Raw genomic sequence first — 24,949 nt, forward strand, 5'->3', positions numbered from 1 at the left:
CACAAGGTGTTTGATCTGAGTCCTTCTTCAGCTAGACTCAGTTCAAAGTATGAATTGTTGTGCTAATTTCTTCCTTGTAGTATTTAATTGCAATATTTTTCTCTATTATTAGTGTTCTTGCACAATCCATCATAGATCAATTTATTCTTTCTTCTATGCCATTCTATTGATTCCTCTTTCATTGAAGAATTCATTGAATTTATTTGAGATGAATTCTTCTCCTCTATTTGACCTTAAACACTTTAGTTTCTTTCTTGTTTCTTTCTCCACCTGAATTTTTGAAATGCTTTAGATTTTTTTTCTTTTAGGTACATAATTGTCATCATCCTAGAATAATCATCAACAAATAAAATAAAGTACTTATCTCCATAATAGCTTTCTATGCCAATGGGTCCACAAAGATCTATATGAACTAGCTTCAAAACTTCTTTAGAATGATAATTCTTTCTTTTGACACTTATATTTCCCATCTTTTCAATTTGACATTTTTTGCACATGCCCATATTAGGTTTCTTTAGACTATGAATGCCTCTCACTCTTTTGTTCTTTCTTATGTTGACCAAGTTATCAAAATTCACATGACATAACCTTTTATTCCATAACCAACTTTCTTCTACTTGAGTTAGGAAACATGAGCTTTTAGTTAGATTTGGATATAATATATTACCTTTTATTTGATTGCCAGTCTCAACTAGATTTCCTTTTCCATCCAATAGCGTGGCCTTGCCATTCATGAATTCTACCTTGAATCCAATGTTGTTCAACTGTGCCATGCTAAGTAGATTGTGTTTTAGTCCTTCAACCCAATAAGAATTTCACATCTAAGTTCATTAGTTAATGTAATGCAACCTTTTCCTTTTATATAACAAGGTTCATCATTTCCAAATCTAACACTCTCACCATCATAGTGTTCCAAGTGCTCAAATTCAAATTTATCACCAGTCATGTGGTAAGAACAACCACTATTAATAATCCATGTACTGTTCTTGCTAATATGATAAATGATAGCCATCTTATTATTTTCATCATCTGATTCATCTTTTACAACAATGTAAAGTATTTTATCTTCATCACTACTATTAGAGTCTTTAGTCATGTAACAAGATTTCTTAACTTTATCCTTGTAGTCTTTGTAGCTTTTGAAATCTTTCTTTCCTTTTCACTTTTCATCTTTTCCTTCTTTTCTTGGATACATTGCACTAATGTGACCAAATTCTTCACAAGAAAAATAAATTAGAGGTATCTTACCTTTGTACTTTCCTTTTCCTTTAGGGAATCTTCTTCCAAGAAGGGCTTCAATGACTTCAAGGTCATCATCAGAATTATCTTCATCTTGACTATCAAACTTTTTTTTAAAAATATTTTCCACCTTTCTTCTTGATTGATAGTTTAGCTTGAAATGTAGACTCAATGCTACTAGAGTTAGGAACATAATTATCAAAGCTATCTAACTCAAAGGTTGTAAACCTTACCAGTAGTGCATCCAAAGTTATATAATTTTTTAGGTCATGTCTCATCTCTTGAATAGCTAACACTCTAATTGCATAAATAGGAAGAAGAGTTTTGAGTACCTTTTTAACTAGTGTCACATCATTTATTTTCTCTCCTGAGGCTCTAATTGAACTTACACTTACTTTGATTCTTTCACTGTATTGTGCAATGTTTTCATCTTCTCTCATCTTCATCTAATCAAATTGACCTCTTAGACTTCCTACCTTAGCTCTCCTCACATTTTCATCTCCTCCATAGATATCTTTTGGCATGTTCCATGTTTCATGAGTAGTAGGACAACCTTTGACTTCATCAAATTCAACATAATTGAGAGTAGAGGCAATGTCAATCATCATTATGTTATGATTCTTCTTTTCCACAGTTTGATCCATAAACAAAGGTCCAACAAGTGCCACATATTTTTCATCTAGATATATTAGGCCAATGTCTCCAATGGTTTCCAAATGTAACTTCATGAGTTCTTGCCATGTCCCTTTTGTAAGACATCTCAATCTTTAGCTTAGGTCCTTGAAACATTATATGCAAGAACCAAAAGCTCTAATACCAATTGTTGGAAATTAAAATGAGTAATTGAGAGGAGAGGGCGAATCAGTTGCCTTAAAAAATAATCCAAAAGTCTGTTTAAGATATCAACACTATATAAAACCAATAACTTGTTGTAACTTAGTTAGCACTAAATATTATACTGTAACTCAGTTAATACTGAATATATTGCTATTACTCAGTTAGCACTGAACATGTAGATCTTAAGATATTTAAATGTGATTAACCTTAATTAACTTAGTTGCAAAAACATAAAGCAAATAACATGAACACATGAGACACTAAGATTTAACATGGAAACCCAATTTGTGAAAACTGCCAATTGCAACTAGTTACTATTTTTCACTCTTCTGAAGTGAGTCCTATTAGAAGGCAACTTGATTAAAGGTTACCAAATATATTGTTAGGTGTGACTTTGTTAAAAGATTTAATTCACCCTATTAGAACTGGCTTTGTCAGAGTTCTTCAAACACTTCGATCTAAAAATGCCACCTTGTTAGAGGATTTACAAAATAGTTGTTAGGCTAACTCTATTAGGAGATTTGATTCACTTGTACAATTATTAGAGAGTAACAATGACTTGACCTAGTTGCTAGTGCAACTATCTTTTTTTTATTTTAGATCTCTTCTTTGGCTTGAATACTTGATCCTCCTTGATTAGAATGTTCTTTGTACCTCAATTTGTGAGGCTTTGCCCTGACCCATCGTAGCATAGTGATACATTATTATTATTTTGATACTTAATACTCGAGATGTCGAGACATTATCGGAGACTTGAACATATTATATTATTTCATGATGTGTGATGTTTACTTTTAGATATTTGATGTTCGTCATTTAATGTTTTATGAATATATATGTTGATGAAATAAGTAAATGTAGGATTAACACTTTGATTAAGAGATTTTAATGGTTAAGAATATGAGTAGGATGAGAGAAACCCTGATTGATTTATAGATGTATGTTTTAATTTATGTGATTCCCTGATAGATTTACTTTGAAAAAAAAATTTAACCCCTCTTGGTTAATAAATCAACTTCAAAATTATACTTAGAAAAATAAAGACAAAAAAGGTTTGAACCAAGAGAGCAAAAACTCTCTGGTTTTTGTATGGAGAACAAATTTAATTCTCCCTTTGGTAATAGGGAATCTTTTAAGATTCCTCTATATATTGAATATCATAAAATAATTAATATCATTCAAAAAAAATCATAAATTAAAATACTTTATAACCTAGAATACTAAATATCCTAAGTCTACCCATAAAACTTTTGCCTTAAATACTACTCCCATTCCCCCCTCTGCGCGCCAGTTTCTTGTAAGGGCATGAAAAGATGTTTTTTTTAATAAAAAAAAGTCAAAAAAATGGTTGCTTTGGGTGACATCACCCTGTACACCACATCCCATCGTTGAGCAGTAATTAGCTTTTCATGGAAATGCGCTAGTCTTTGTCCTACATTTGTTGAGATTGCATTAATGTTTTTAAACTCCCCCTCTACCTTTGGTCGCCACTTTCCTAGGTTGGGTCTGTGCATGTTTTTCTTGGTCAAAGTGTTGTACCATGGCTAGCACTTAGGTTTTTGGTGTTCACTTGGGAGTAGAGTGTAGGGTAGAGTATAGGGGGTGGGCGGGTGGCTAGTGGTATGTGTATATTATAGTTGAGTTATGTTGTGTAATTTAGTTTAAGTATCATGTTTATTTTTATTTAATTTATTTTAGTTTTGGATTTAGTTAGTTTTAGTTTAATTTGATTTTTTTTAGTTAGTAGATGTTAATAAGTTTAGATTAGTTTAAGTTATGGATGTTAGTTGATATTTAATTTAGTTTATTTTAAGATTTAGTTAGTTTTGGTTGAGGTTTGTATTAATGCTAGGTTAGTATTAAATTTTAGAACAGTTAGTATTTAGTTTAGTTGTTTTGTTTCTTAAAAAAAATTTGGAGGATTAGTTATAATTAGGATTAGTTTAAAACTTAAGATAGTAAAAAAAATTGATAGTTTAGTTTATATTTTTTTAAAGTTTTTAAATTTGATTAAGGCTAATGTGTAATGATTAAATTGTTTTATAGTTGAATTTTTTTTGATGGATGATTAAAGAGTTATTGAGTATGTATAATTATGTTTTTATTATTTTATTGTTAGTAAGTATTAGGATCTTTAAATCTTAGTAGATTTAATATTAGAGTAATAGATTATGTTATCGGGTTAATTTATATTGTTGTTATAATCAATTTCAAACATCGTTATAACCTTAATGAAATAACAAAATCAAAAGTTGATACCAATTTAACGACAAATATGTAACTATAGAAATGGATCACTTCTCAATATGTTAAACTTTTGATGAATGTAGTAAATCTGTTGTTTTTATTCAACTCTTAAACCTTAGTGAACTTAATTATTAAAAAAAAAATTGTGTGTTTTTGCCCTTATATTTTTGGGCATGATATTTTAATATCAGAGCTCATGTTTCAACACTAGTATTCTTAAACCATTGTACTTCCTAAACTTAACTCAAACATTTAATTGTGTAGATGCCTCTTGTTACTCGAAGCAACCGGTGAGGCAGAGGTCATAGGGCTAGGGGTGGTAGAGTGGGGACAAGAGGATGGACCACCACCACCTCCACCTCCACCGAATCTGAACTAGGACATTATAGATGCACTTCAAACTTTGATCGATGTAGTTTAGCAGAGGGTAGTACCTATAGTTTAGCTAGGGCAACAGATTCCTGTAATGGAAGTAGAGGGACCTGGAGGAGGTGGCCTCGGAGTCCGAGAGAGGACTAGGAGTCCACCACCAAGATAGTTAGATGGATAGGGTGAGCACAAGGGTGAGTCAATACACCAGAGAGGACCCCCACTTGACAGACCTCCTAGGCATATAGGAGATGATATTAGGGAATTGATTCAACTCGGGCCACCATTCTTTACCGGTTCTACTGAGGGGACAATAGAAGAGGCATGGTTACAAAGCCTACAACAGTGCTATGGATTATGTCCTTATGGGAGTAATCTTAAGGCATGTCTAGCAGTCCATCAGCTGAGAGGAGATGCCTCCAATTAGTGGCATCAGGAGGAGACTACAGGAGGAGTGAGGATGGATACCCTCACATGAGAGTCATTCTTAGAGAGATTCTGAGAGAGGTACCTGTCAGAGCATTTCAGACAGAAGCAAATAGAGGAGTTTCATTCTTTATATCAGAGGGGTCTTACAGTAGCTTAGTACGAGAGCAAGTTTCTCAAGCTCCTTGCTTATGTGGAATACATGAAGGATGAGAAACTGTGAGTGCATTGCTTTATCATGGGTTTGAATTTCTCACTTCAGGGTCTAGTTTGGATGGCCTTCCCTACCACCTTTAGATAGGTAGTGGAGATAGCACTAGTTGCAAAGGATACTCGAGGTACGCAGGAGTCATGCGATTAGTCTCAGAACCGAGACTCTACCCAGCTAAAAACCCCTTGGAAAGGGAATCAGAACTATACAAAAGGGTCCTCTAAGGGCCAACAGTCTTAGCAGCAGCAGTAGAAACCTCCTCAGGGTTATCAGGGCTCAAAGCCCAAGTAGTGGCAGTCATAGGGTCCCAAGCAAGATCAGAAAGTATAGGCCCCACAGTCACAATTAGTGAAGACTCAACAGTCTTCTAGGGGTGGATACAATGGATCTAGCAGGTCAAGAGGCCCATAGCAGTCTGGATCACAAGGTGCATGATCTTATACCCAAGAACCATGCTACACTTGTGGTGGCATGGGTCATATAGCTAGGGAGTGTCTACAGGGATGGGTATCCGGTGGTCAGAGAGGGGCTTTTTTAGAGCTGACAATTGGTGACATGGATAGATCCCACAAAGTTTTTGCAGCGGTTGACAACCGCTAGGCTAAGCATCAAGACACAGTTATCGAGGCTATAGGTATTATACAGGGTTCTATGGTTGCAATTTTATTTGATTCTAGAGCTACTAACTCTTTTATATCTTGATATGTGGTGGAGCATTGCGAGCTAGTGGCAGTTAGACAGGATGTCAGTTGGGAAGTAGAGTTAGCCTTAGCAACCAGAGTGTCAGTTAGTTCCATGGTGCAAAATTGTTAGATGCAGATTGGAGACATGTCCACAATGTTTGATCTACACATTACCCCTATAGGTTCTTATGATGTTGTTCTTGGCATGGATTGGCTATATGCCCACAGCGCCAAGATGGATTGTCAACAGAAGAGGGTGGAATATGTGGATGATGATGGTATCTCTAGGGAAATCTTCAAAGTGAAGAGACTTGTATCCCTTCGTATGATTTCTACTATGAAGCTTAGACGGTGAATGTGGAAGGGTTGTCAGTTGTTTGCTATTACCATTAGTGACAGAGAGAAAGATTCTGAGGGGGAGTCATCCCTCGATGATTTTCCAATCTTGTAGGAGTTTAAAGATGTGTTTCCTTTAGAGCTTCCTAGTATGCCTCCACCTAGAGCAGTGGATTTTTACATAGATCTTTTGCCAAGAGCTGAGCTAGTTTCAAGAGCACCATATAGGATGACTACTCATGAGCTTAGTGAACTAAAGGCTTAGTAGGAGGAACTCCTAGAGAAGGGGCATATTTGACCTAGTGTGTCACCTTGGGGTGCACCAATGATCTTCATCAAAAAGAAAGATGGGTCACTTAGGTTGTGTATTGATTATTGGCAATTAAAAAAAGTGACCATCAAGAATCGATACCCTCTTCCCAGAATTGATGATCTCTTTGACTAGTTGCAAGGTGCCCAAGTATTTTCATAGATTGATCTAAAGTTAGGTTATCATCAGTTGAGGATTGTGGATAGTGATATCCCCAAGACTATTTTTTGTACTAGGTATGGTCACTATGAGTTCACCATGGTACCATTTGGCATCACGAATGCTATAGGTGTATTCATGAGCCTCATAAATGGAGTATTCCATACCTTTTTGGATGAGTTTTTGGTTGTTTTCCTTGATGACATTCTAATTTATTCTCATGATGAGAAAGAGCATGAAGAGCACATGAGGCAGGTATTGCAAAAGCTGAGAGAGAATTAGTTGTTTGGCAAGTTGTCGAAGTGTGCGCTCTTCAAACCTAAGATACATTATTTGGGTCATATCATATCAGGTGATGGTGTCTCAGTAGAAACATCAAAGATTAGGACCATCATGGATTGGCTAGCACCCACCAGTGTCATGAAAGTGAGGAGCTTTATGGGTGTAGCAGGATATTACCGACATTTCATTTCAGGATTCTCTAGATTGGTACACCCCATCACATCTCTTCAAAAAAAGGGGAAGAAGTAAAAATGGAAAGAGAAGTGTGATAGAACTTTTCAAGAGCTCAAGAGAGCCCTCACGAGTGCACCAATCCTTACAATACTAGATCCTTCTGCAGATTTTGTGGTGTGCACCGATGCATCTTTAGATGGTATAGGGGCAGTCCTTATGCAAGATGGATGACCTATTTCCTTTGAGTCTAGGAAGTTGAAGACTCATGAACTCAATTATCCTACTCAAGACCTAGAACTTGTGGTAGTGGTTCATGCCTTGGTGAGATGGTGACACTTCCTTCTGGGTCATAGATTCAAGCTTCATTCTAATCACCAAAGCTTGCAATACATATTTTCTTAGCCAAACCTTAATGCTAGGCAAAGAAGGTGGCCAAACCTTAATGCTAGGCAAGAAAGGTGGATGGAGTTTCTTTGTCAGTATGATTTTGATGTTCATTACATCAAGGGAAAGGAGAATGTGGTTACAAATGCCTTAAGTAGAAGGTGCCATGAGCTTTCATCTGTGACTACTTGCACTAGCTCGAGAGAGTGGATCTTACAACACTTATCAGCTGATGAGCTTTATGTAAAAGTGAGTCAGATAGTGCATTCTTAGAGACCCTTGGAAGGGAATTTTTTCGAGTATTCCTTAGATTCTGACAGGATTTTGTGTCATAGAGGACATATGTAGGTACCTTCCATTGAGGGTTTGCATGAGCTCATTATACTTGAGGCTCACAAAGCACCTTATCCAGCACACCTCGATGTTAAGAAGTTGCATGCAGATTTGAGGTAGTTGCATCATTGGCTAGGCATGAGAGTGTAGGTTGCTAGTATAGTTGAATGATGCCTTGAGTGTCAGAGGGTGAAGGTAGAGCACCGTCATCCTAGAGGGCTTCTTCAGCCGCATGAGATTTCAGAGTAGAAGTGGGATGCTATATCTATGGATTTTATTGTTGGTCTTCCCATCTCATCTCGCCACCATGATGCCATTTTGATGATAGTTGACACATTGACCAAGGTTGCCCATTTATCACCTATGCGTACTACATACACAACACAAGACATAGCTCAGGTGTTCCTATAGGACATTGTCAAACTTCATGGCATTCCCCGTAAGATCATCTCTGATAGAGATTCCTTGTTCACTTCTTCTTTTTAGAAAGAGTTGCAGGTAGCATTGGGCACTAGACTCAATTTTAGTACAGTGTACCATCCTCAAGCTGATGGTCAAACTGAGCGAGTGAACCAGGTTTTGGAGGACATGCTATATATGTACATGATGGACCATCAAGTCAAATGGGAGGAATACCTACATCTTGTCAAATTTTCCTATAATAATGGGCACCATTCCTCCATAGGTATGCCACCTTATGAGGCCTTGTATGGAAGACCATGCAGGATGTCCTTGAGTTGGGATAGGATCGAGGATCGAGTATCTATTGGTCCCCAATTAGTAAAAGAGATGGAGCAGCAGGTGACCCTAATTAGACAGCGTCTGAGAGAGGCACATGATAGGCAGAAGAAGTATGTTGATGCAAAGAGGACAAATCAAGAGTATTAGGTCAGTGATAGAGTGTTCTTGAGGGTGCAAACGCATAAGAGTCTGATTCGATTCAAAAAGGGCTCTAAGTTGGCACCCCCTAGAAAGGATAGGACCTGTTGCATACTGTTTAGCTTTTCCACCTAGCTTGTCGTGCATCCACAATGTGTTTCAAATTTTAGTACTTAGAGGATACATTTATGATGAGTCTCATATTATAGATTGGGATGCTTTGCAGGTGGAGTCAGACGGATAGCTAGCACTGGAGCCTATTGTATTATTGCCTGACAGATCCTAGCACTTCAAGGCCAAAAGCTAGACCAGGTTAGGGTCCAGTGGGATTGTTACAATGAGGTCAAAACTTCATGGGAGGATGCAGCATGGATGTGATCTCAGTACCCTTATCTTTTTTGTGAACTCCAAGAGGAAGTTCATGCCTAGTGGGGGAGGATGTGAGGCCTAGCCCCGACCCATCGTAGCATAGTGATACATTATTATTATTTTGATACTCATGACTCGAGATGTCGAGACATTATTGGAGACTTGAACATATTATATTATTTCATGATGTGTGATGTTTACTTTTAGATATTTGATTTTCATCATTTAATGTTTTATGAATATGTATGTTGATGAAATAAGTAAATGTAGGATTAACACTTTGATTAAGAGATTTTAATGGTTAAGAATATGAGTAGGATGAGAGAAACCTTGATTGATTTATAGATGTATGTTTTAATTTATGTGATTCCCTGATATGTATATATATATGTGCATGCAATTTTATGGGACTATTGATGTGTGCAATGAGTGTGCAGGATATTTTAGCTGAGAAACTCGATGAAGGAACGAAACTGATCCCTATGTGCTATTTGTGGAAACCTTTTTGTTCGTAACTTAATTATTTTGTGAGATGTATGAATGTATCTTTTCGTGATCAGTAAATGTTAATGTTCATAACTATGTTCTAATAGTGTCACCTGACACTCGTGAATTGTATATGCATTCTAGCAAGCTAGTTAGGGTTATCTATGTAACCTTTGGACCTAAGTCAAATTAAGTTAGTGCCATTTTTTCTAATTTGTTTCTTAATTGAGTTAAGTCACTCCTAATCCAGATTAGTGATTAATCTACATTTTGGAGTTTGTTAGATAGTCCTAATTATTCCTAGCTTTTGTTTGGTTCCTAATCTTTTCTTTAGGCCTTAAAACATGAAATCTTTATACCCAAGGGGTATGGGTATGGGTTGGGGGAATTTTCCACCCCCTAAGCCCATTTTTTTGACTTTTGAGGTCACTCAAAAGGTCTATTTTTGCCTTTGTGCGAAAATTGAAAGTGGTTATCATGAGTTGCATAACCTCAACTCCACTTAGTGGTTAACCTTAGGTTTGGTTGGGTTAGAAACTTCTAGATTTGTAGGTGAGTGGGGAAGTTATTGCCCTTTTTGGTGGTTGAGTTTGGATCTTATTTAGAGGCCCTTCTTGGAGTAGTTTTGGTTGTTACCCAATCTCTACTTTTAGAGAGGAGTCTTGGAGGTTGAAGGCAAGGAAGGAAAATCTCTTCTCAATTTGATCATTTACCATAACTTCTTTGTGAAGGTAGGAGTTCTTCATCTCCTTGTTTCAGTTTGTTCATGCTTGTTTCATGCTTATGGTATTGTGTTGTTATTGGTATGCTCGTATGTATGTCGGGTATGTATTGGGAAGGATTGAAAAAACTATATTTTCTTGAATGCTTTTCTTTCATGTTTATCTTTGAATTTTGAAGTTTCCTTGTATGGGTGTTTTGGTATTACTCACCCTTGGATAGGGAAAAAGTGGTCAATTTCAGGAAAGGTCTTTTGAGTTGGACTCCAATAGTGTAGAGTCTCTTCTCAGGACGAGAAGAGGGAGAGAGGGTAGGGTGTTATGGGCCCCTACTTGTTAGCACAAACCTTGTATGAGTTTTGGCATGTAAAATGGAAGAACAGAAGTTTTTGAATTATAGCCCCAATTGGGCACCTATTTTGGTGTTGTGTCTGACATCTCCTATTGGAAAAATTCATCTTTCCCTAGTTTTGATTCATTGTGAATCCTATTGTGAAAACCTTGTATGAATATGAATGTTTGATTTTTGTCTATTTGTTATGCTTGTTTGTCACTTGATCAGATTCTATTCTCTCCACGAGCTTAGCAATGTATTGCAGAAAATGATATAGACCCCTTGATAAGGGTCATGAAGGAAATTTAATTGGATTGTTGTAATTTTGAGATTGGAATCCTATGTAAATTTTATTTCAAAACTTTGTCATAATGGAAACGACGCTGAGTTTTCTCCCTGGTTCTTTCCCAGCTAAACCTTTGAATCAGGTTGCCAATAAAATAGTGGTTGAGTATTATTACTTCTCATGAGTTTTCTTTGTAATTTTTCATATGGACACACATCAAAAATAAGATGAAATGATGATGTTCAATTAGGCAAAAAATTTCAAGTTTTCTTAATGTTGAAAACAAAAATTATGTTATGAATGAAGGTTCAGTTTTGTGATTATTGTAAACCAAATCAAATCAATCTTGCAATGTTATTTAAGTAGTGATTCAATTCTTGGTATATTTAGTTTGTAGTAAGTCCTAATAGATTTACTTTGAAAAGAAATTTCAACCCCTCTTGGTTAATAAATCAACTTCAAAATTATACTTAGAAAAATAAAGACAAAAAAAAAATTTGAACCAAGAGAGCAAAAACTCTCTGGTTTTTGTATGGAGAACAAATTTAATTCTCCCTTTGGTAATAGGGAATCTTTTAAGATTCCCCTATATATTGAATATCATAAAATGATTAATGTCATTCAAAAAAAAATTCTAAATTAAAATACTTTATAACCTAGAATACTAAATATCCTAAGTCTACCCATAAAACTTTTGCCTTAAATGCTACTCCCATTCCCCCCTCTGGGCGCCAATTTCTTGTAGGGGCATGAAAAGATGTTTTTTTTATAAAACAAAGTCAAAAAAAGGTTGCTTTGGGTGACATCACCCTGTACACCACATCCCATCCTTGAGCAGTAATTAGCTTTTCATGGAAATGCACTGGTCTTTGTCTTGCATTTGTTGAGATTGCATTAATGTTTTTTAACTCCCCCCCGCCTTTGGTCTCCACTTTTCTAGGTTGGGTTTGCGTATGTTTTTCTTGGTCAAAGCGTTGTACCATGGCCAGCACTTGGGTTTTTGGTGCGCACTAAGGAGTACAGTGTAGGGTAGAGTATAGGGGGTGAGGGGGTGGCTAGTGGTAGGTGTATATTATGGTTTAGTTATGTTGTGTAATTTAGTTTAAGTATCATGTTTGTTTTTATTTAATTTATTTTAGTTTTAGATTTAGTTAGTTTTAGTTTAATTTAAATTTTTTTAGTTAGTAGATGTTAATAAGTTTAGATTAGTTTAAGTTATGGGTGTTAGTTGATATTTAATTTAGTTTAGTTTAAGATTTAGTTAGTTTTGGTTGAGGTTTGTATTAATGCTAGGTTAGTATTAAATTTTAGAACAGTTAGTATTTAGTTTAGTTGTTTTGTTTCTTAAAATTTTTTTGGAGGATTAGTTATAATTAGGATTAGTTTAAAACTTAAGATAGTAAAAAAAATTGATAGTTTAGTTTATATTTTTTTAAAGTTTTTAAATTTGATTAAGGCTAATGTATAATGATTGAATCATTTTATAGTTGAATTTTTTTGATGGATGATTAAAGAGTTATTGAGTATGTATAATTATGTTTTTATTATTTTATTTTTAGTTAGTATTAGGATCTTTAAATCTGAGTAGATTTAATATTAGAGTAATAGATTATGTTATCAGGTTAATTTATATTGTTTTTATAATAAATTTCAAACATCATTATAACCTTAATGAAATAACAAAATCAAAATTTGATACCAATTTAGCGACGAATATGTAACTATAGAAATGGATCACTTCTCAAGATGTTAAACTTTTGATGAATGTAGTAAATATGTTGTTGCTATTCAACTCTTAAACCTTAGTGAACTTAATTATTTAAAAAAAAAATTGTGTGTTTTTGCCCTCGTATTTTTGGGCATGACACAATCAACTCAAATACTTTAATATCTTTCCAATTTTCTTTTTTAATTTATCTTCTTTAATTCCATGTTTCCATTATTTATCCTCAACCTAACCTTATACTTATATGAATAAACTTGTCAAGTTAGCTTGAATATAATTTTAATCAAATAAATTTCATCCCTTAAGTTGGCTAGCATTAATCAATAAATCCATTAGATTCAATATGTTTTTAGTAGACTAATATAGAATTGAGTACTTGGTCAACTCAAGAAAACTCTTTGTTAAACAACCCAACCCGGTCAATACTTATTTTGATCTGACTTTCCTTTGGTAATCGAGTCAACTCGATCAACACAAGATCAATGCCAATTTTCCTTTGGTAATTGAGTGAACTCAGTTATTATAGGATCTTCTTTTGATGTCTGAGTGATATTGGTAAGAGCTAAATCTAAACTTGGTTATAAATAGAGTGCTCAACATACACAAGAAACTATCTTCGATACCTAAGTGAGCTTGGGAATCAATGAATTTCTCAGTAAGGCTTGAAATTTTGTATAATAATAAAGACAACATATAATTACATAATTGTTTTCTAATAGCAATAGTTCTACAAGATCCCTCAAGATCCAATCTCAACACTAGCTAGCCCAAATCCACACTCTAGTAGAAACCTCCAAGGAAGATCTAAACTTGTTCTTTTAGGCCCACCAAATGTCATTGTTTCTCAAGCCTTCGCTACGAGCCCTTCTCAATCTTTATCCAAGATCCAAGTGTAAATTGCCTCACATTTGGCACTCTATCCACGCACTTAGGAAAACTTCTCTCACTTAGCCACTCCATCTTCTATGTTGGATCCCACTCTCCATCATGATTCACTCCATTGAATGAATTCCTAAGACTCCACAAGATCCCCTTACTTATACCCAACTAATTCATAGGTCGGCCTAGCAATTAAAAATTGAAATAAACCCTTACATTAAATGCCCATGTAAGCCACAAGTCGGTTGCAACACATATTAAATATCTACAACCCAAATTAAATGCCAAAAGGTTAGCTTATAGACAACTCAAGAAATAGAGAAAACCAAGACATGACTGAGTGTCAAAAACCACCACTGAGCATCAATAAATCCTCTTCATTGACCAAGCTACTCAGTCAACAAAAAAACTAAACTAGTTGAGCTCCCTAGTATATGTCGAGTAACACCTTCACCAACTAAGTTCCTCTAGCAAGTGAACTCCTTCAAAGACCAAGCAACTTGGGAAACATTGTAACCAAGCTTCACTAAGCTCCCAATGTGTGCTAAGTTTTTACAATCATTATCTAGTACCTTTGGCAATCAAGTTCCCCAAGTTATGTCAAGATCCTTTGACAACCGAGCACCTCTAGGACCATTGAGTCCATTCATCCACTAATTTCTCAACCAAGAACTGCCAAGAGATGATCGAGTAACCTCTCTTCAACACATGTTCTTTAACTAAGTACTAGTCTAAGAACCCTCCAAAGAAACTACCAAGCCTCATCCCATGAAATCCAAAGTAGCCATTGACAAAACCCAAGATGCTCCTGCATCACTTGATCTATATGATTCTTTGATTAGTCTGAAAGAATCCCTCTTTGTATTAGGTTCACCACTTTCTTATACCATCTTCTAAGATCTTTGATCTCCTTCTTAGTAATAGGAAAATGAGTAAGTTAAGAAATATACTTTTTAATTAGTAGTTTATATTTATAAAGTCCTCATATATCTTGGGTTCACATCATTATTTCAGATCATAATATTTATAGAAACCTTTAATAGTTGTATGAGTTATCAGTTTCATATAACTCAAGATGTGACTACCCATTTTGGTCCCACTGAGAAGCCATCTATATGGAAATATTTGCATGTGAAATTCATTCACCCCTTTCAAAATCCAATACAACCATGTATGTTTTGTATGCTTTAATGGATCTTCTATGGTGGAAAACCCACATTAGTTGTCAAGTATTGTTTGAATAGTTTGTTTTGTGATTTGTTCTTCATGTTATCATTCCTCTATCCACATTCTTTGGTTCCACATCTGCATATCAATATTCACTATTTTCGAGTACACTTTCCCTTGTCTCTCCCTTCATCCTCTATACATCTTGGCCACTTTAATATATGGAAATGATGAGGGTGTGGCCCTTATATGGGTCCCTTACTATTTTCCACCCACCGCTTAAGTTTATTATATTTTTCTTATTTCATATTAGTACTTGAATGGTGGAAATAGGTTAGTCCTTAATTTTATTTATTAATCATTATTATTTTACTTTGTAAGTATTTAATAATATTTAGGTATTGATATTAATTTATCATTTTGGAGCCAACAGTGGCATGTTGTGATGGTTAAGTTGTTGTATTGTTATCCTTTCCATCAAGGTTCAAATCTCATGGGGATGAGGTCCCCCATTTGTGGCCTCACTAGTTCATAGCTCCAGGTCAAAGCGTTTACCCCTCTTTAAAAAAAAAAAAAAAATTTTATCATTTTGGTAAAAATCTAATTTTTCTATATAATTATCTGTAATAAGTTATTATTCAATATATCTGATGTACATATAAATTTAGCTAACATAAATATCCTTTAAGTCAATTACAAATAGTAATGTGAATTATATTTTAATGTCATATTCTATTATGAGGGGATATTATAGTCCTACCCTCTTGAAATTGCTTGTCCTTGAGAAATTACAAACTCTATTTGATTGGTTTGATATCAATAAAAGCATATCTCTTGCTATACAACTTTAATCAATCTCTTTGATTTGAATTCAAAAATATAACCAAGAGTTGAAATATTAAGTGTAATGAATGTTATAAGTGAAGTCAGTTTGATTATTTATGTTCTAGATAGATTGATGAACATAAGATCGATCTTCATTTAATATTGGGTAATTGATTAAGCATAATTCGGGATCAATTTATTGTATTTGATGATTGAATGACATAATAAAAAATTGTTAACCGATTGATAGATCTTAGAATATCATAGTTGGTAAGTTGTTTGATTGATTCCAAGCATAATTTGATTGATGACTTTATAATGATGTGATGGATCTTCATACTTTTAATATTTTTTGTTGTAGATGATGATTCATTTAATGGTATCTTTGAGGATCATTAGAATGCATTTAGATTTAGTGGTTAGAATATTGAGCTTAATTTATTTTCTTCTTACTTCAACTCTTTTGGATGGATGGAACTTTTGATGTCATAGGGCACTAAATACTCATCTACGAGTAGGTTCCCTCAAGGTATTGGGACTACATGTTTGTACCCATCTTGGAATTTAAGGTTTTTTTAGAATCATTTTCTTAACCATCTTGGACTCTTTCCTCAAGGCATTTGAAATCATGTCCTTACCCATCTTTATAATAAATTTATTATATTGATCATTTATGTAATCATATCTCTAGGCTAAATTATCAAGTGTATTCAATAGTTTGATCTTTTATTAATTGAAATTCTTATAATCATATTCTCCCTATAGGATGGAAAGATCATGCTCTGATCCCACTATAATCGGTTAGCTACAAAATAAATTTTAGATTTTAAACAATAATATATCTAACTATACTATTTTATCCTCTATCCTAACCCCAACCTTAAAGATATATACATATCAAGATTAACAACCCTCTTGAGGATCTCACAATTCTGGATGATAATCAATTCTAGTGTCATCCTCAGTTACTTCTCCATATTCTATGAAGTGCTCCCTCTAAGGTTCTTCTTGGAAGAGATTTCACCTATCCAGGGCCCTTTTCACATGTGCATATGTAACCTTCAATAGAATATTCCATCCTTATAACCATATTAAGGAAACTCTCTTCCCTAATAGGGACTCTCTTGATCTTAGGTCATTAACCATATTAAGATCACTCTCTTCCCTAATGGGACTCTCTAGATCTTGAGAATTAATCATATTAAATCATTTGTATCATTCTCTTAAAAATATACTTTTGTATATATGTATAAGTATAAATTATCCATAAAAATATATTCATAATTACAACTAAACCATTAGAATCATATCTTCCTTATTATTACTTGATCTACACAATTCTTTGATGAGCCTAAAATCTTAATAAGAGGCAAATGAGTAAGTAAAGAAATATACATATCTATTAGTTGTTTATGTTTATAAATATCCTCATATATCTTGGGTTGACATTATTATTTGAGATTATAATATGTATAGAAACCTTTATTATTCATTTTAGTCATCAATTTTATATAACTCAAGATGTGACTAGCCTTTTGGGTCCCATTGAGAAGACATATATTGAAGTTGATGAAAGATCAACCTAACAACTCCTAATAATCACCTATCATAGAAAGAGAGATTCAAAATCTATGGAGGGTGAAATTCCCAGATCCATAGATGAGATATTCTTGATGAGCAAAAAAAAGATTTCTATTAATCAAAAGTGACTCAATATACAAAGATCAATCTTTATAAAAAGAGATCAAGACCCTAACTAGTAAAACCTAGATTTCATGATAATAATTAATAAAAGAATTAATTATTATATGCCTAAATTTTAGCTTAAGTAAACTAGAGATAATAAGTGACTTAATAATTAAATCAAAATGATTTGTTTAATAGGGAAATATCTTATTACTCTAACACCCCCCCTTAAGATAAACTTAGGGAGTATCTAGAAACCTAGAAACTACTATTGAAAGTAAATTTGTGTGCCGACAACAAGGCCTAATGAGGTACCCAAGCACAACCACATCTCTTAAAAGAGGAGAAATAGATCAAACCACATGGGAAAAACTCTACTCCAAAAAGAAATGAAAATAATGTTGAATGAACTAATGAAGGTATAAAGAAGCCTCCAAACTAGAGAATGTCCTAGAAGATTGGAACAAAAGATGATCATGAAGAATGCCACCAAAGTGTAAAGCTACAAACATTGTCAAACCATTGATCTAAAGAACCTTTATTGTATAGAACATGACCATATAGAGAAGACTAAGTTTGAAAAATGATCAATTGAAGATGGAAGTTATCTTCATGGCCTCCAAAGACATGAATGAAAGAATGTCTTTATGGTAAATCATCCATCTCACTGAAATACATAGGTATCCAACCACTACAATCACCTAGTACATAAGATCAAATAATGAATACATAGCTCACTCCATCAAACCAAGAAAGAAATAGAACCAACATAACCCCCCTATAATGTTGAGAGGTAACACATGAACACTGAAACTGAATGCAATATCTTCTATAGAAAGAAGAACTAGGAACATCAAGAGTGTAAAAGAAGTACAAACACCTATAATGGCACATGTCATCGACACATCATGAGGCTAATGTCATTGAAGGAAAACTCATTTGAAAAAGGAAGATGGTGAATTTGGCCAACATGAAACCCCCCAAGGAAGTTTATAATGTAGTGTGATTACAATAGAACAAAAAGATGTACAAGATCTTAAAATGCAATAGAGTGACACTTTATCTGAGTGCGTTTGCAGAAATACTACAAAAGGATGTCAACAAAGATCAAAAGAGACATAAGGCTAATACAATATATAGTACAAACCATGATGAATTGTCTAAAGCAATGAAATCGATTCACAGACATGAAACAACCAAGATATCCACTAGAATGCAAAAATGAAAAAGAATGAATATAATGTGCATAGAGTAGAATCTGGAAAAACAACCATCATTACTAGAAAAAGATCCTAAAGACCTTTCCAATGATATAACAAAATCTCAAATTAGAAATCAGATGCTCAAGATATGTCTCTTGGAGTACAAAATAGAACTCCTATTTTTTATAGCAAAAATAACCATTAAAAAAGATTCAAAATGGAGTCTATGTGAGCAAGTTTAGGCCAAAAAACCACATTTAGGTCAAAATAGAACTAGACGATTTTTTTTTATAAAAAAAATACCACCTTGAGATCCATGGAAAAATGGCTCAAAAAGTATGCCAAATAGCACAAAAATCACCTCGAGAAATGTGGAAATTTTGTACCAAAGTTGTCTTGGGAAGCATGCAAGTTTGTACAAAAATCATCTCAATTTGCATGAAAAATCTTAATTTTTGTAACAAAAAAGCTTGATTTGTGTGCCAAAAATATGAAAATCACCACCTCAAAAAACATGCCCAATCTGGGAGCTATATTTGTTTGCCTCATAGGATAAATTTTATATGAAAATAGGGTTTGCTCTAAGCTCAATGGTGAGGTCTATTTGGGTTCAAAGTGCAATGAAAAAAGGTGACCCCTTAGATCCAATACAAAAAAACTCTAAAAAATAAAACCCTCTGAAAGAAAAAATATAGATCTCAAAGTCAAGCCAACCCTCTCATAAATAGAATAGGGGCATAAATATTTGAAGCTTTGATACCATTTTGAAGTTGATGAAAGATCATCCCCAAAGCTCATGAGAATCACCTGCATGTAAAGATTTGTCACAAAAAGAGAGAAGCAAAAGATATGGAAGGTGGAGTTCTTAGATCCATAGATGAGACATTCTTAATGAGCCAAAAAAAAAATTATACTAATCAAAAGTGGACAAATATACAAAGAGATCAATTATTATAAAAGGAGATTAAAAACCTAACCAGTAAAACCTAAGTTGCATGATAATGTTGGAATTCTTTTAGAATAACTAAGAGGGGGGGGGAGTGAATCAATTATTCAAGATCTAAATGTACAAAATAAAACTTTTTTACAATTTAGTGAACTCATAAAACATGCATACCCATGCATGCATTTATTGTGTATTTACTAAAACTTATATGTTACGGTCAAATCAACTTGCAAAAATGTAAAACATGAAACATTACACATTCATTAGCACACTTGACACAATGATTTACATGGAAACCCAATTTGGAAAAAACCACCAGTAACATGCTACCCCTTTTCACTCTTCTAAAGTGATGCTCTATGAAAGGCCAACCTTGTTAAATATTACAATACACACTGTTAAATGTGACCCAGTTAAGGGATTTCAATCACCCTATTAAAAGTGAGCCTTATTAGAGGACTTTAGGCCATTCACTTGGAATGTTACCCTGTTAAAGGATTTTCTAGTGATTGTTAGGTCAACCTTAATCCAAAGGATTTACCCTAGATTGATACAATTGTTAGAGAATAACAGTAGAGCTTTGATCTAATACAACCTACAACTTCACTTATAGATTATAGATCTCTATTCAGTCCTTAATTTGCTTGGCTCTCATACTTTGCAGCTCTAATAGCTTGTTTTCCCTTCAAACATTCCTCTCCCTAAGCCTTCCTACTTGGTATGCCATTGCAGACTCTTCTCTTAGGTCACTTGATGAAGCAAAACCCTTAATTCCTTCTCCTCCTTAGGTTCTCGCACATGAAACCAACCTCCCTAACTCTTTTGTTTCATGACCAAACATTCCTATATAAAGGAAATTTGAATATTTTTCCACTCATTATCCATCATCTAAATTATGGTTTTGGATGGATTAGGTAGGATACAATGTATCTACCCCATATCTTCTCTACTCTAGAAAATTCTCCTAGAATCCATTTGAATTTTCCTAAAAACTATTTATATTAAATTTTGTGTCACCAACTCATCACTCGTATCTTCCTCCTGGTTCACAAGTTCCAACAAAACAAACTTGTCAACTTAGAGTTGGCAAACATTGATCTTTGTCATAATACAACAGCTCGACATTATTAATCTTTTGATGCTTGGCACATAGTGTGTTACTAGGTATCAAATGTAAAATCATTCAACATCAACTAGATTTTTCTAGTGCTTGCCATCAACTAAAATTTACTTGGCATCTACTATAATTTTCTTTCACTCGGCTCCAACTAACTTTCTGCTCAACTTGCACTAACTTTTCTTGGCACCTACTATCCACTTGGTCAAGCTTGGCAAACAAACTTATTCTTCTAAACTTTCTAAGAGTAGTCAACCATTTTGTAACCTTAAGTAGATCATATACATCATGTCATCACTATCTTAACTAATCCTTGTACTTCATTACATAATCATAACTCAACCTTTCCTCTAGGTGCTTTTGTTACATCTTATTGATCAAATCCTCCTCATCAATCAACTAAGTGATAGAACTTGAATCTTGTAAGCAATTGTCTTACCAAAAAATAGCAGGTTTGACATCAATGACAAAAAAATGATTGAAACACATAGTCTTCTTCAATAATCTTCTTCTTAACAATCTCTTTTCAAATGATCTTTTCAATCAGATATCAACAATCTCCTTTTTTGGCATTGATGGTTAACCAAACTGATCAACCTATATCATCAAATGATGAACATCTTGTTCAACAAAACTAACTAGGTTAAGATAGTAAGGCAATGCTAAAGAAAGAACTTGTATTCCTCTTTCAACAACTTCAATCTTCTGATTAGGTTACAAAATAACTTCCTTAAAACTCCCTTTGAGTTCCTTCTTGTATCTCTCTCTTACTAGGTAGATTAGGATTCCATCCTCTTTCTTTCTAGATCTCTAATCAATGTCTCCCTCTCTATTCTGACTTGAATCTTGATATTTTTCTCCCTCTCTAATCAACAAATCAATTTAGGACTTTCTTCCACTTTTCTCTTGATCTTTTGATGATGTACTTTGTCCACTTTTCTCTTGCACTTGATCAATAAAATTCTTTTTGTGATGAGGATAAGTTTAATGTACTTTCTCCCTCTTTGAAAATGATACCAAAAAAAAATCATCCTTAAAATATGCAAATATAAGCTTTGTAGTTTCCTACTTTTCTCCCTCTATCACCTTTCTTGTGATTGATTTAAAGTTTTAGCTCTATGATTACTTTAGGTAGTTCCTAAAGTAAGATCCATTGCATCAATTTATATTATATGAACATCAGCTTGTTCAATGTAGGGCACTACTTCTATTTCTTACATAGCTTAAGCTAAGGGTATCACCCCTAGTTTACCTCTTAGATACTCATGAGCATCCTTAGGTAATGTTTTTGTGAAGATATCAATAATTTTCTCCTTTGAGTTAACATATTCAATCTTCACCTCTTTGTCTTGAACTAACTCTCTTATATAGTGATACTTGATTGTATCATACATTGTCTTTGTGTGCATTACTAGATTCTTTGATATATTCATAGAACTTGTATTATCATGATAAAATATCACTAGTTCTATGTTCTCTTCCTTCATTCCTTTGAGTAGCTATTTGATCCATACAATGTTTATGCAATTTATAGTAGCAGCAACATATTTTGCTTCAGCAATAGATTGGGAAGTAAAACTGTGTTTCTTGCTTGTCCATGTAACTAGTCTCTTGCCTAAGAAAAATGATCCTCCACTCATGCTCTTTCTATCATCAATGGTTTCAGCCCAATCAGCATAAGTGTAGGCTCTCATGTCAAACCTTTCATTCTTCTTGTAGTATAGACCAAACTCTTATGTTCCTTTCAAGTATCTCATTATTATTTTCACAGCCATCAAGTGATTTCCTCTAGGATTAGCAGAGAATCTTGCAACTATCCCCATAGCTAATACAATATTAGGTTTTCTATGTACTACATATTGCAATTTGCTAATCATAGACTTGTATAGTGTCTGATTCACCTCAGCTGAATCATCATTCTTTGACAACTTGGGTCTTGTTACCATAGGTGTACTTACTTGTTTGGAATCATCTAATCCAAATGTTTTCAATATCTCTTTGACATACTTTGACTGAGTGATGTATATTCCATACTTCATCTAATATACTTGCAATCCCACAAAAAAATTGATTTCTCCAAACATAAACATTTCAAATTCTTGCTTCATTTGATTTGCAAAATCTTTACATAAAGCATCTTGTCCTCCAAATATGATATCACCAACAAATATTTCAGCTAGCAAAATACCTGTCTTTTTTTCCCTTTATGTATAGATTTTTGTTGTCATTAGTCCTTTCAAATCCAATCTTCTAAAAATAAGTATAAAGTCTCTCATACCATGCTCTTGGTGCTTTTTTCAATCCATATAGGGCTTTGTGTAGTCTACATACCATGTTCTTATTGTTTTCATCAACAAATCCTTTTTGTTTTTTTATGTAGACTTCCTCTTCTAGTATGTCATTCAAAAATGTAGATTTGACATCCATCTGATACACATTGAAACCTTTGTATGTAGTATAAGCAAGTAGAGTTCTTACTTATTCCATTCTTGCAACAGGTGTAAATGTCTCACCATAGTCAATTCCTTCTTCTTGTGCATATCCTTTGCAAACTAATCTTGCTTTGTATCTTATCACTTCGCCATTCTCATTTAGCTTGTTTCTGAATACCCACTTGGTTCCAATCACATTCTTGTCTTTTGGTCTAGGAACTAGACTCCATGTTTTGTTCTTCTCTATCTGTTGAATCTCTTCTTCCATGGCCTTGTATGAGTCATCATCTTCTAATGCATCTTTCACTATTTTGGGCTCCTTTATACTTAACAAACATGATTCACTTCCAATCTATTTCTTGTCATTGGCCTTGCATCTTTGTTTCCAATGATTTGATCAAAAAGATGATGCCTTTTGACATATTTAGACAATCTTGGTTCAGCCCTTATTTCTACATTTTTTCTTTCAACTTTAGTGTCACTATGTACGTCTCTATTAGGTATCTCAACATCTCTTTCATGTGTATTGATCTTAGAAATAGAATGTGTATTTTCTTCATTGTGCAACTCAACATCTGAATGCAACTTGGCTCTTGAATGCAAATTGGCATTCGCAATATGTGACTCGATAGTTATTGAGACCTATTGTTGGTTTCTAACTTGATTCTTAGCATCTTCTTTAGTAGGCATTTCTTCATAGAAGTATACAAATGATTTGTATTCTTTTGGTTCTTTCATAGGTTCAGCCTCATGTATTTTTATAAATTCATCAAAATTCACATTTGCACTTTCCACAATTTTGTTAGTGTTAGTATATAAACACATATAGGATTTTCTTCTTATGGAGTGTCCAAGGAATATACCTTCTTTAGTTGTTGCATCAAAATTTCCATTTCTAACATCTTTAAGAATATAACACTCACTTCCAAATACCCTAAAGTATTTTACACTAGGTGGATATCCATACCATATTTCAAAAGGTGTTGAGTGAATACCTTTCTTGACTTGCACATAGTTCAAGGTATATACAATAGTACTTACAAATTCTCTTTAGTATTTCAATGCAACATTCTTCTCTATCATAAGTGTTTTGGCACCATCCATTATAGACCTATTTCTTCTTTTGACAATTCTATTTTTTGGAGGGGTCCTAGGTGTAGATGTTTGTCTTTTGATTCCTCTGTCATTAGATTTTTGTTTAAAAAACATGACTATCATCATCCTAGAGTAATCATCAATGAATAATATTATGTACTTATCTCCTCTATAGCTTTGCACTTCAATTGGTCCACACAAGTTAGTATGAACAATCTCTAGTATTTCTTTGGAGGTATAAGCTTTACTCTTAAAGCTTGACTTTGACATTTTTCCTAGCTGACATTGTTTGCACACTGTACTATTAGGTTTCCTCAACTTAGGTAATCATCTAACTCTTTTCATGTTACTGATACTAACCAAATTATCAAAACTAACATGACATAATCTCTTGTTCCAAAGCCATACATCATCAAGTTTTGCAATAAGACAAGTAGCATCCTCTATATCTAGATAAAATAGATTACTTCTACTTTGATCACCTTTTCCAATTAATTTCCCATTTGTATCATATATCTTGGCAGTTTTGTTTTCAAATTCAACACTGCATCCTAGATTATTTAGTTGCAACACACTTAACAAGTTATAATTTAATCCTTCAACATAGTACGCATTGTCACATTAAATCTTGTCTCTGAGTTTGATAGACCCTTTTCTTTTTATCAAACATGGTGCATCATTACCAAATCTTACACTATTTCTATCATAACAAGTTAAGGTAATGAACTTATTTTTGTCTCTAATCATGTGATGTGAGCATCCGCTATCAATTATCCATCTATCATTCTTGTTCACACAAGTCATAAGTGCA

Source organism: Cupressus sempervirens, chromosome 10 (genome assembly GCF_028749045.1).
Source record: "Cupressus sempervirens isolate cs-2001-9-10 chromosome 10, ASM2874904v1, whole genome shotgun sequence".
NCBI classification, from domain to species: Eukaryota; Viridiplantae; Streptophyta; class Pinopsida; order Cupressales; family Cupressaceae; genus Cupressus; species Cupressus sempervirens.